This window comes from Portunus trituberculatus, chromosome 49 (assembly GCF_017591435.1).
Source record: "Portunus trituberculatus isolate SZX2019 chromosome 49, ASM1759143v1, whole genome shotgun sequence".
Lineage (NCBI taxonomy): Eukaryota > Metazoa > Arthropoda > Malacostraca > Decapoda > Portunidae > Portunus > Portunus trituberculatus.
The window spans coordinates 6,710,929-6,725,292 of record NC_059303.1 but is presented as its reverse complement, the minus strand read 5'-3'; positions in this window follow the sequence as shown (position 1 = coordinate 6,725,292).

Here is a 14,364-nt window from a genome sequence, read left to right as displayed (position 1 = left end):
CTCAGTAGGGGAGCAGCTCTGGAAACATTGCAGCTGAGTGGGTGTGCGGGCCTGAGTCATGCTTCACCGGGGAAGGGAAGCGACGAGGGCATGACTCGAACCGCGGCCCCCCAGGGAGTGACGTTGACTCTCCCCACTGTGTACATTAACCTGAGAGGCACGTGGAAGGGACGAGGGGCCTTCAGGGTGGGAACTGCATCCACGACACTGTGATGGATGTTCGCCCAGGAAAAAAGCATCTAACAGTGTGTGTTTTCCTGACAGGCGCAATGATAAATACGTCACCTGTACGTGTCTGTGTGGGTTGTCCGCTACCTACAGCGATTGCCCTAACTGGGTGCCTTGTGTGTTAAGAAGAATGAAGATTTTAACAAATAAATAAATAAAGAGTAGATATATAATATATATATAAAAGTTTTAAAATAATAGGCAAAGTAATATAAAGATGCATTCAGAATTGCCACGTGTGTCGGAAAGAAAGAGAAAGTCTCTAGATAATGATAAAAGTAAACAAAATCAATTTAGTTAATTAATTAGGGTATAAAGTTGCATAAAAGATTAAGTAAATATTAAATAAAAAAGTCGATAAATAACTTATACTTGTGTTGGAAAGGATGACAGAGTTAGTAAATAAGAAATACAAAAGAAATAAATTAATAGATAAAGGAATGGAAAGACAAGTAAATTAATTCAATAAGTAATTGATAAGAGAACTGACTAACTGATAAATATATAAACAATTCAGGAAGCTTTGATAAATCAGACCGCGCTGCTATACAGATTAACAAATCAAGTGATAAGGAAATGGAGATACCTATAAATTAATCAAATAAATGAATAACAAATGATTAACTAATAAATAACTAAATAATACAAACACCTTGAAAAAATCAGACAACGCAGTGCTGTATACTCCCTTCCCTGGCGTATGGTCCGATAGGAAAGACTCGAAAACAACCTTGCGATGTCCTTTATATTCAACACTTTTCATTCCACTTCCTTTTTTCCTTCCTTACTTCTTAGTTCTTACCTATCAGTGTCTCTCACTCTGCTTCCACAAGGTGCTTAGCCATAGAACCTTGACTTACTTTTCGCTTTCTCTCTTTCTTCTTTTTTCCTTCCCTTTTTCCCCATCTTAAGACTCCTCTCTCCCCTTCTGGCCATTCCCCTCACCATTCCTTTCTTCTCAGCATTTTCATCCCCCTCCATGATTTATCTCTTTCTTCCTCGAGTTTTCCTCTCTTCTCTATTCTAAAATTAATCTCTCTCCATCTCCCTATTCTCCTTACTTTCCCTTTCCCCTCAGCATTCTCATCCAACTCTATAACCTATTTTTTTTTTTTTTTCCTTCTCTTCTTACTCTCTTCCTTTCTCACTTTCTCCTCTCTTTCCATCCTTAGACTCCTCTCTCTCCATCTCCCTATTCTTCGACTTCCCTTTCCTCTCAGCATTCTCATCCAACTCCATGACCGATATTTTCTTCCTCTTCTTTCTTTCTTTCTTCTTCGCTTTCTCCTGTCTTTCTATCTTAAGACTCCTCTCTCCCCATCTCCTCCATTCTCCCACCATTTCCCCACCATCCCTTTCCCCTCAGCATTCTTATCCTTCTCCATGACCCATTTATTTCCTCCTACCTAACTTGACCTGATCTCCTTCCCTTGACCCAGATTAGTGGCCAGTAGAGGTGTGATTAGCTTCAGCGGATGACACAAGAATGATATAAGCCCTAAAGAGATTCCGTGTGTATTTTTCGTGTATTTCTTGGTTATATGGGCATGACTGATTGGTTGACTGACTTATTGACTGACTGTTTGAATTAGCTCTTACTCAAAACATATTTTACAGTCGTACTCCACCACTGACTGATTAACCTTCTAACTGATTGACTGACTGACTGACTGACTGATTGGGTGATTAGCTAACTAATTAACTAAATGGTGAAAAATAAAATTACCGATAATATATTCCTTATCTGATGTAATTGCAAGCCAGAAGCGTTGAGTCCTACCTTCCTCTACCAGTGAGTCATTTCAGTTCAAGGAAACGATTACTTCCCGCCATTTGTCTAAAATTACTCAAAGCGCCGTTAAGTAATAATTATATCCTTTGCTAGGAAGAAATGTTGGGTAAGGGAGGAGAAGGAGAAGAGAAAGTGCTGAGGAAGTGAAAGGGGCTCGAGAGTAGATTATGATGGTAGTTGAGAGATGCAATTATGTAAAATAAGACGAGAAAATGGGTGAACTGTGTCGAGATTAAATAATAGGTGTGTTAAAGAATCAAGTTAATTAAGACTTTTATTGAACTGTATGGAAGTTTCATTTCTCTATTAGTAATACGTTATGATTATCAAGATCAGCTAAAAGATGTGTTATAAGATAAAGTTATCTATAAAAACTAAAAATATAAGAATAGATGAGAGAAGGATTATTATCTTTTTTTTTTTTTTTTTTTTTTTGATAATACGCCTTCCATTACGAATGTTGATGTTATGAAGGAGAAATCTTTATTGAAAACAATTCAGTGTTGCTAATTCCGTATACGAACACATGAAGAATTTATTAAAGATCAAATAAATTCTCTCCATTTCTAATTGTAAACATTATCTTTGATGCAACCTACATTTTTTATACCGCCATGTTGAAATATTGATTGGCGCTCCATGTTTGCTGTGTCGCTGTGAATTTATTATAGTTACATTATTTTCTTTAACTATTTAAAGAGAAGCAGTAGCTACTGGTCAAGGTAGGAATATTAGTAGTGGTGGTGGTAGAGGTAGTAGTAGTGGCATTAATAGTAGGAGGAGGAGGAGGAGGAGGAGGAGGAGGAGGAGGAGGAGGAGGAGGAGGAGGAGGAGGAGGAGGAGGAGGAGGAGGTAGTGTGTGTGTGTGTGTAGCCAGAGGGCGTCCTCCTCAGGCTTGCCTTTCCTATCCGGCTTCCTACTTATCACCCTGCAGCACCTCCTTTCTTTTGCTCCCTCCTCTCCCCCACCTCTCCCTCCCTCTCCCTCGCCTTTCCCTCCGAGTCACGTGGTGTTCCCGCCAAGGAATGACACACAAAACCAGGCAGTGTTCCACTTCTCTGCTTCCACACTGCTATCCACCCTTTCCTTTCCTCCCTCTCGTCTCCAGAAGCAATGTTAGGCAGCAGCAGCGTGATCACCGCCACCATTACCATTACCACCACCTCCACCACTTTAAATTTAGGACCAACCCTAATTATTGCATATTATTTAGTCATTTCTTTGTCTCCATTTATTTTTTCTAGAGCATAGGAGTCAATCTTAGAAAACATGCTGACCATTCTCTCCTACCTTGCATTATGTATATTTTATACCACGTGTTTAGATGTAAAGAAAAATCAGTTTGTCACCACACCTGGCCACGACAAACACTTTATGTTCCCTCCCTTGGTCCCTGTGTGCTGACATCTGCGTCGTCCACGTGATGTGTGACGAAGCCTTCCTCCGTCACCACTTTCACCCCTCACGATAAAATAATGGTAGCTTACCCCTCCCCCACTCCAACCCATTCTTCAGCCCCGCCGAGCTCACTGCCTCTTCTGTGGCCTCGGTAGGGGAGGTGACTCCCTTCCCACCACCACAGCCTCCTGGGACCTGGCGCGACACCTCAGTTTATTACCGGGAAATAATGAGGCGGTGCTACTGAAGGACGTGTGGAAGATAAACAAGGTTAGACTAATTTTCGTCCATGTGCTCCTTACTAATGCGCGGTTCATTTTTCATTCAGTTATCCTCTATTGTCTATAATGTCTGTCATCACTACTGCGCCCTTTCCTTTCCTGTGTTGCCTCCGGGATCACTGCCTACCGACCCTCCCTTTGTGAGGTTAAAGATTGCAGTGAAAGAGCGCTTACGAGAAATGCCTCCGTAGTGCCTCCCTTTGGCAGTCCCTTCACGCTTGTCTTCACTCTCACCTAATACGTGCTGCCCACCATCCCAGCGCCGCCTCTTACCAGACAACCCGACCTCGGCCTCCCTCGAGCTGGGCTGAGGAGAGGCTTTGGGATGCTCTGTGATAACGCCTCGTAGAATTCTAGGAAAATGTAAAAGTGCTTTTTTCAGAGTTATTCACATTAGTGAATACATTTGTTTGAGAGTTGCATATTCATAATGAAATATTGATATATATTCATTGACGTTATTGATGAATGCAATACTGTGTGTTTGATGATTTGGAGATATATATAGGAATGGAGAAATAATCTTTCCATACAAGTGAGTTTCTGACAATCATCATAAGGGAAGACTTGTAGACATACTAAACTTACCTCCCTGTGCCATATTTGAGCCTACGGGAGCTTCTTTGGGTCTTGTATTTAGGTTAATATACAAGAGAAATATGATTTGACTGCGGAAGCCTATTTAGATTTATAATGTAGGTATACGTGAAGTGGCGTGACCGCATTCCTGTGACCACCACCGTGAAGTGACCAAACATGATTAATTTTGTGGTGCAGCTTCCCGTTTTGAGATACCCTTTCAAAACTTTTTGGGACGAACATTTTTGTTACTTTTCTCTGTCCTAAGTATCTCAAGAATTAGATTTCTGGCTTGTGTAAGATAAAAAAAAAAAAAGGAATACATCACCTCCGTTGATAATATGAAATGCTCGACACTTTTTTTCTTCCTTTGCATTGTTCTTGGAATACTGAATAGATTCCTTAGCGGCATTGCATACTACTGGTTTTAGTTATACTTAAATTCTGCAATTTACATTGGCTGCTGGTTTCCTTTCCTTCTATAGAATTTCGAACGTCTAAGTTTCGATCGTAATAAATTGAACTATTGTCCTAACACGAGGATAAACCGGATATTCATTACGTAACAATATGTTTCTATCCATCGACAAATTATTCTTTTTCATTCCAGAATTTTGCACGTCCTTATATTGACCATGGGAAGCTGGAATTTTCGATAAGTAATTAGAAACATGATAACTTGCTTTAATTTGTAAAAAGAAATAAAAAAAAAAAAAACTGTCTCTACATCGCACAAGTCTCCAGGCAGTTATATTATTTTTGAGGAATCAGATTTCTTTCTTGATAAAGGCATACTCTGAAATTTCTTACATGCTGTGACTACTGATTGTCTTTCACTCTAACACTGTATATGTAAGTGCACACCGTCATTTCGGAGCCTAGCACTGAATGGTTTGCAGGTGTTGCCTCAGTAAAAGCATCGCCTCACAGCTGACCACCAACGCGTTTGAAAATTCATGGCTTCTGATTCTGACGTGTGTGAGAGAGAGGGAAAAAATAAAGGAAAAAATAAAGATAATATAAGGCACAAGTGGATGACTTCTTACTAAATTTCTGTTTTTGTTTTTCTTTTTGTTTTTGTTCCTCCGACCTCGTGTCGATTACTTGTTCCACCAAACGAGAACAAGTCAAACCACTCATAGCAGCGCCATTATTCTCGGGGCGGCAACATTACTTAATGGTTCGCTGCAGACTAGAAATAAGAGTGATATGATCTTGTCCTCCAAAGTTCTGATATATGTATGCGTGGATTAGACCCTCTGCCGGTTTCCTGTTCCTAGCCTGATCCTCAAGTTCTTATCGAGCATCTGAAGTTCTTAACAAAACCCAGAAGCCCACAAGCTCTCCATCAGCCCTTTTAATTATCAACTAGCATAACAAGTTCTTAATTGTCACCCTTCGTTCATACCCAGCTCCCTATTTCTTAACCAGGACCACACATTCTTAGCCAGCATCACTAATGTTGCCTGCCCTTGGTGTGTAATTCACCTCGGTCGCCTGCTGGTCACCCAGCCAGTCTTCCCCATTACGGAGCGAGCTCAGAGCTCATAGACCGATCTTCGGGTAGGACTGAGACCACATCAACACACAACACACACCGGGAAAGCAAGGCCACAACCCCTCGAGTTACATCCCTTACCTATTTACTGCTAGGTGAACAGGGGCCACACATTTGCCATTTGCTTCGCCGCTTACCGGGACTCGAACCCGGGCCTCTCGAATGTGAGTCGAGCGTGCTAACCACTACACTACACGGTGTGTGTGTGTGTGTGTGTGTGTGTGTGTGTGTGTGTGTGTGTGTCCTTGGCCTTGTGAGTGAGTTTTTTCGTTCCACAGGTTCGCATTTCACTTCAGCAAATGCACCAGAACGAAAAACTGTTGATGCTGGTGTTAGTGTTGTTGGAAGTGGCGGTGGGGGTGGCGAAGGTTGCTGCTGCGGCGGTGTCTTTAATCAGTGGGAGGAGGAAAGACCGAGTACCCACCAGCCTACCAGCCAGCCTTCCTTCTGGCGAGTTTATCGGGCGTGGACAGTGTCAGCCACTTTTTCTGCACCTTCTTTCCCATGTGTATAAGCAGCACCAGACGCTACTCCTGGCCAGGGTCGCTGCGGGGATGAGAGGGAAGGCCATCTGGTTGTCGGCGGAATATATAGACTGGCCGGTCAGGCTTCAGAGGACTTTTTCCCTTTTCTTTTCTTGCTGATCGCGATATAGTCAGAGGACGGGTAGGCTTCGGGCGTGGCTCTCTGTAAACCCACACAGAAACTAATGGTCTGTTTACGCCCCATGAACACTGTGTACCTATGCACTGGCCTTGGGCACCACGGAGGAAGTGGAGGGAAGGAGGATACCGTTTGAATAAAGGAGAGAGAGAGAGAGAGAGAGAGAGAGAGAGAGAGAGAGAGAGAGAGAGAGAGAGAGATAGCCAGGGATTGTCACGAAGGAGATGCAGAATGATGGAGAGAAGGGTGTGAAGGAGGGAGGGAGGGAAGGATGGGTGTGATGAAGGCCTTGACAACTTGTGGGAGCAAAGGTATAGGTGGGCTTACCTTTGTTACCTGATTTTCTGCTTCCCCCTCTCCCCTTACCCACTAGCCTTGTACCCATTCCTCTGTCCTCTTCCCCTCAAGACCTTATCACCCTCCCTTCCCTCTTTCTCTGATCCTCTTTGTTTGTTCTTCCTCACGGCGCAGTAAGTCATCCCCCATAGAAACGTCCAACCCTGCATCGCCGTAACATCCAGCACAAACACTTCCTTAACCTCCTCATCTTGTTACTGCCTTCAACGCATAACTCTGTCCTATCCGTACCTTATTTTTTCATCTGTTAATTCTTCCTTTATAGACACCCAATTCTGCATCGTCCCAATAGTCTACATAAATAATCCTGTAATCACCTCATCTTGTTACTGCCTTCATCTTTCTATCCATGGCCAAGTTTTTCTTCTATTTCTTATTCCAAGCTTCCATCATGAATTCCACTCCCAGGGATCCACTTTGGCCTTGCACTTCACAGCACTCCTACCTTGAGACGCTTTTCAGTCGTCTCAATGAATTACGTGTACGGCTGAGTGAGGCTGCCATCCCGCCCTCCTTCCCCTCCTCCTGAAGGGGATGTAGTCAGGGACGCAAAGGAAAGGGAGGGTGGCTCTGGTTGGGTCTTTATTTAGGGTAGTTCTGATGATGCCATATAATTGCCATCCATTGAAACGCTGCCACGGGGCCTTAAAGGGAGGCGAGCGAGTACAGTAATGGAAAGGTCTGGTTTGATTGGATGGGAAGTGTGATGTTGGCCTTCTTCTTCTTGTGTTCTGTTGCATGTAGTGGTGCTGGTAGCGTGCTGTTGGTGGTATCGACTGCCATGGTTATTGTTGTTGTTGTTGTTGTTGTTGATGATCATGTCTTTGCTATCATTTTTGTTGTTGTCACTCCTCTCGATAGATTTGATAACACTTTTTCATGATTGGTCAAACATACTTGGGTCACAGTAAGAGATGGAAATAGTGGTGTGGATCTACACTTGATGTCTTCAACTCTTACACTGAACATTCACGTCTGTCTCTGTCTAAATTCCCTTCCATTTGCTTCATTCGCCCATTCCCACATAAATCTTTGCTGCAGAGAAATATGAACCCAGAATACACTTTTCTATATTCCCTGCATGTCTTCAAAACTGCTTTAAAGAAACGTTGGTGTATAGTTAAGTGGTTCTCTCCCAGAAATTTCTATATTTCCACAGAGGAAGAACGGACGGCAAGGTCTTTTAATATTTTTATTGTGGTTTTATTTTTGTGACTGCACTCTGTTTTATTTGCCTGCTTCTTTCTTACATGCTGTCTTGTGTGTCTTACGACAATAATATCAACTCCACCATAACCTTCAACAACAGTAAAAACAACAACATCAACTGATACAGTACTAAATAATTTTACTACTACTACTGATGCTACCACGACCACCAGCTTACAGTATCATCATCAATTTTAATCATTATTACGTACCACAAAATCTCCAGTTACATTTATCCATATATTTCACACTTTTCATATAAATATATATATATATATATATATATATATATATATATATATATATATATATATATATATATATTATACACAATTCTGCAATATATATATATATATATATATATGTATACAGATTTATAAGGATATGCTGTTATCTTTAAAGGAGACACTCGTTTGTATCCATTGTTGGGAGTTTCACTAGTTTCCTCCCAAGCTGGTTCCTTCCGTTCGTGGCTGCCTGTGCACATAGCGAGACAAGCGTGGCCCCGCAGACCTTAACCTTTTCGTGTGGCCGCGAGCGTCTCCGCTGGTGAAGAATGTAGGTGAAGACTTACCTCGACCTTCAGTTCTTAGACTTACTGTCTCCCTTCAATGCATTCATTCGGATCACAGACAGTCACTCTTCCTTTCTTGTATTGAGTCAGGAGTGACGTAAAACAGGAAGACACATGAGAGTTTGTGTGGCTGGCTGATCCTTGGAAACCAGTGCCTAAGAGTCCCGATGTGCTGGTGTCACTCGGAATATCAAGCTGAGGTGTCACGCTCGTTGTGGCATCTTATCCTATGGGAATTTACACTTCATATATTACTCTTTTTTTATGCCTGACCTTTAACGTCTTATATCCGTTAGAAAAATGTATGGAAACAAAGATTTTTTTTTTTTTTGTGAGTTTTAAGAATAGTTTCTTAAATCTTGTTCCTCTAATAAGGAAACCGAAAATACATGTCGTTTAAGAATTGAAGATGACGTGCGTTAGAGGTGAAATTCTTGGCTTATTGTATTACATTTCATGACTGACACATTTCTTTTTTTTTTCTGAGTGTCATGGGATGGCAGCCTTCCCTATCATCACCACCTTTGCACAATGGAAGGCGTGACCGGGATGCGGTGTAAGAAAACTGGAATTTGAAACCAGAACGACGATTTTCAAGTCACGGGTAACTGTTGCAGGAGGATTCAAATGATGCTTACGTGATGTTCGGGTGATGTTGATGATGCGAGGTGCTAGAGAGGAAAATATAGTACTCGTCAGTTATAAACCATGGTCTACGAAGCTGAGATGAAGTGAAATTATCAGAATTCTGCTTCGTGCATGAGAGGCGTGCGCGAGGTGGCACCATCCGGAACAGCTCATGGGTCATAGGCGGGGAACTCCCTCTCCTCATCCTTGTAGTGCATGGGGCATACATACACGTGTTCCGGAATACCCTTAGATGGAAACCATCCCTCCACCTCTTTTTGCTGCTCTTCCATCCTCCAGGTGGATCTTCTGCTTGTGTAGTGGTGGGAAGGCTGTGCCCTCAGGTCTCCAATGGGGTTTGACTTGCCATGTGCATTGTTATCAAGGCATTCCATTCCCACCATGTCACTTCTTACTCCCCTTTCCATCTCGTTTTCTTTGCAATATGAGTGTGAGGGTTCTGCCACTCCTTCATTCACAAGGCGTCACTGTTCCCCACGGAACAAGTGCAGCAGGCTGACCTTGTGGTGATGCAGCATTAGTGGTGAGGGATGCTGGTTGTTGTTTGCGGACACTGGGTGGACCATCTTTCTTGTAACAGTTTTTTATTGTTTTTTTTTTTTCTGGGTTCTTTTCCGGATGTGTTGTGTGCATTTTCTTCTTCTTTTTTTTTTTTTTTTTTTTTTGTGTGTGTGTGTGTGTGTGTGTGTGTGGTCAGGATGTGTAGAGGTGAGCAGAATCATGATGAGGACTACATCTGGCAAATTATTGCCTTTACTTGTTTAGAAATAAGGTCCGGCTTGTGGCACAGGATAAATAAATGAGACTGATGTTAGGGTCCGGGTCATAAATGTATATTTCTTTAATTATAACTTTTTTTTTTTTTAATTCCCTGGTGTTGCCAGATGATGAGCATTCTTCACTCATAACATGATATTCCTTATTTTAATAACTGTGTGTGTGTGTGTGTGTGTGTGTGTGTGTGTGTGTGTGTGTGTGTGCTTTTATTGATGCAGTGACAGTTGTAAGGAGTCAGTGTGACCTCAGGTTTTGTTGCAAACATAGGCTTCGCTTTTATTCTTCTTTGATAGTGTAAGTAATGATGTAATCTATTGTATATGGAAATATTATTTATTATAATACACTGAAGTTTTGCACCCTAATAAGGTGATTTTCAAGCAGCGTGCAAATTATTTTTTATATCATTCATTTGTACCCAATATCCATCCACTTCCATTTCTTTATGAACATTTTACTTTTACTTCTATATTATGTCAATTATTTATATGCAGTCAAGCTTTCAAAAAATTCTTATATTGCACCATTGTTAAGGAAGTCATGCGCAATTAATTTTAAAAATGTGTCACCTGGTCTGGTATTAAAACTAGACCTAGCACAAAATAATTATTAATTATTATACAGTACTTATTCTAGAACAGAATACGATGAATATTTTCTTTGTACTAAATAAGTTATAATCAAATAAGTAAATTGTTCCATATATAAAAAATTAATATCAAAAGGATTTTACCTTATAATATAATCTTTTACATTCTCTGGTAATACAATACTTTAAGTGTACCATAAATACGCAGTACCGTTTTTTGTCGACTGGAAGTGAGAGAGAGTTGGGACCAGTGAATCCTTATGTTTATCACTCACGCTCTGAATGCTTGAGTTACGCCTATTCAAAACAGCAAAACAGGTTTTCTTACACTGCATTAAGATGTATAAAGGAGCATCAGTATCACATAGAAATGTAAGAAAATATAATACTTCACCTACTAAAAATACTCGAGAATCACAGTATAATAGTTCCTCTACTTTAATACGTTTTCTGTCAGAGTGATACGAGACAGTTTCAAGGGTAACACTTTTAAATACTATTTATTTTCCTTTCCTTCATCTATAAGATAGCAGAATATTATTCCGCAGTAGTTAACGAATTTGGAGTTTTACCGTCACATAGCGCATTACAAACATCTACCAAGGATAGCCATTACGTTACATTCATTACCCCATAATCATCAAATACATTACCCCATACATTACCCCATAATCATCAAATACAGGCCTTAACATCACACCCACTACACTCAACCACAAAAGCCTTGATATCACCCATTCACTCTTACCGAAATAATCCACATGATACATGCATCCTCAACCATCCAGTACATCAATAACATCATAGATATCCATCCTAACTCACTTTCTCACACCTCGATCCTTTCCCAAGCCCATTTCATGTATGCATGCCGTCGATCCCCATTCCCTTCTTGTTCCTACATTTCTCATACCTATCCCTATCACCTGCATCTGACCCCGCATTCCGTCCCCCATCTCTCTCTCTCTCTCTCTCTCTCTCTCTCTCTCTCTCTCTCTCTCTCTCTCTCTCTCTCTCTCTCTCTCTCTCTCTCTCACACACACACACACACACACACACACACACACACGAAAGGGATTATTATTATTATTGTTATTATTATTTTTTGTTATTGTTATTATTAATATTATTATTATTATTATTATTATTATTATTATTATTATTATTATTATTATTATTATTTTTATTATTATTACTAGTAGTAGTAGTAGTAGTAGTAGTAGTAGCACCAGGAATAGTAGTATTAGTACATCACAAAGATCGGTCATTATTAGCCTTCCGTAGGGTAGCGGCTGGCTGGGCGACCACCAGACGACCATAGTGAATCACTTAGGGATGAATATTATGTTTTGTTGCAATACCAATATCAAGATATTGTTCAGTTGAGAAAAACATTTTTACTGCAGTATTATAGATTACAGCCAAGTCACTTCAAATTTGCCATATTGATGCAGTGTAGGAATCTAGGACTATCAACCTGCGCAATTTATTAATGTGTTGTTGAGAATCGTTATGGTAATAGCTATATAGCTTTATATCAAACAGGGGTTGTGTTCCAGACTATATAAGAAGTCTGAACAATAATTGTATTTTCTTCCTTTCCTTCTTTCACACACACACACACACACACACACACACACACACACACCAAGCCCTAGCAGTAAATAGATACGGGATGTAACTCGAGGGGTTGTGGCATCGCTTTCCCGGTGTGTGGAGTGTGTTGTGGTCTCAGTCCTATCCGAAGATCGGGCTATGAGCTCTGAGCTCGCTTCGTAATGGGAAAAGGCTGGCTGGGTAACCAACAGACGACCGTGGTAAATTACACACACACACACACACACACACACACACAACACATGGCCCGGTAGCTCAGTGGTTAGAGCGCTGGCTTCACAAGCCAGAGGACCGGGGTTCGATTCCCCAGCCGGATGGAGATATTTGGGTGTGTCTCCTTTCACGTGTAGCCCCTGTTCACCTAGCAGTGAGTAGGTACGGGATGTAAATCTAGGAGTTGTGACCTTGTTGTCCCGGTGTGTGGTGTGTGCCTGGTCTCAGGCCTATCCCAAGATCGGAAATAATGAGCTCTGAGCTCGTTCCGTAGGGTAACGTCTGGCTGTCTCGTCAGAAACTGCAGCAGATCAAACAGTGAAACACACACACACGCACGCACGCACGCACGCATGCACGCACGCATACAATGATGATTATTGTGCTTGTGCTGCTGCTGCTGTTGTTGCGGGTCCGCTGTTGTTATGGTAGGCAGTCTTTTAAAGACATTTGGGGGTCATTTATTTATTTTGGTGATTAAATTCTGACTTTACTTTACTCTCTCGGTCTGAAAAGTCAAGGGAATGTAAATAAATAATGATATACTAACCGGGGAGGCAGGCATTTAAAAAATCGCGAGAAGAAAGAAGACGCACAAACTGGAGTGCACTACTTTTTTTATATGATGAATATTAAAAAACAAACAATCAGTTTATAATAAAATTACCTGGTCTACTATTAACAAAAACATGGCCAACAAACCGTCTGTATTTTTCAGCAATGGCAATACATAAACATTATAATACCGAAAATTTAAGGGAAACAGTTGCATTACATTATATTACATTTTCAGTACATTTTCTTTTCCAGCCAAATAAAGCAAAAATAAATTCCTCGTCGTAGCTATGAAGAATTTTTGTTTTATATTTCGTCACTATAAAAAAAAATTTGAAAATACGAGTATGTATAGTAAGACAAGATGTTATTGGATATCATAACTTGGGTCATGTTTCCAATATCATTTAAATCTCATATCAAACAACAGAAAAATCCTGGGCGTGCTAATCAAAGAAAAAAAACATTAAAATAATAGAATGATGAGAGTTATTTCAACGAGAAACAGAAAACACAACTACCGTAAACAAGATCTAATTACAGATTTACATTTTTATAATTATATCAAATAAAAAAAACTATCCTAATAAAAAAAAATTGTAATATAAGATCGAATAAATTTTTTCGCACCTTTTTTCAACAAGTCCCTCTTCTCTCCTGCCCCGCTCACACTCTTTTTGCCTTCCTGTTCCCCGGACTCCACCTCCTCCATCTACTCCAACACAGCGAGTCTTTGGATCACCTGCTCAAATTTTCTCTAAATAGGAGGGGAAACTGCTACTTTGGCTGCGGCAGGATGACTGGGCTAGCGCGGGCTTGGCGGGTGCTGATCGCCTGATTGTTGTTGAACATGTCAGTGCCAAGGATGCCTTAAAAATTGGTGTGGTATGTTCTGGTGTTGTCTGGTATGGTATGTGGTGGTGGTGCTGTAGTTCAGATCAGTTGATTGACGGAAGCGTAGCCTGGATATCGGCACTTCTGATGTGTTTTGGTTTGGGTTTTATCTGGATCTGTAGCTGTAATTAAATATTATTTAGATATTTTATTTTATGTTCTCTTATATCCCCCCCCACACACACAAAAAAAAAAAAATATATATATATATATATATATAGATAGATAGATAGATAGATATTATTTCTTTATTTTCTTCTAAACTAAATTTTTCATAAAGTAATTTTCCAGTGAAGTGTTCTTCATTTTCTTGATAAAGACGCTGCCAATTAGGGTGTTTGCATCTTTCATTGGTGTAAGCTAGGTATTGTAGGAGATGGTTTAGTGTGGTTACTGTGATGGTGTCTGGTGTGCAGGTGCGGGTATAATGGT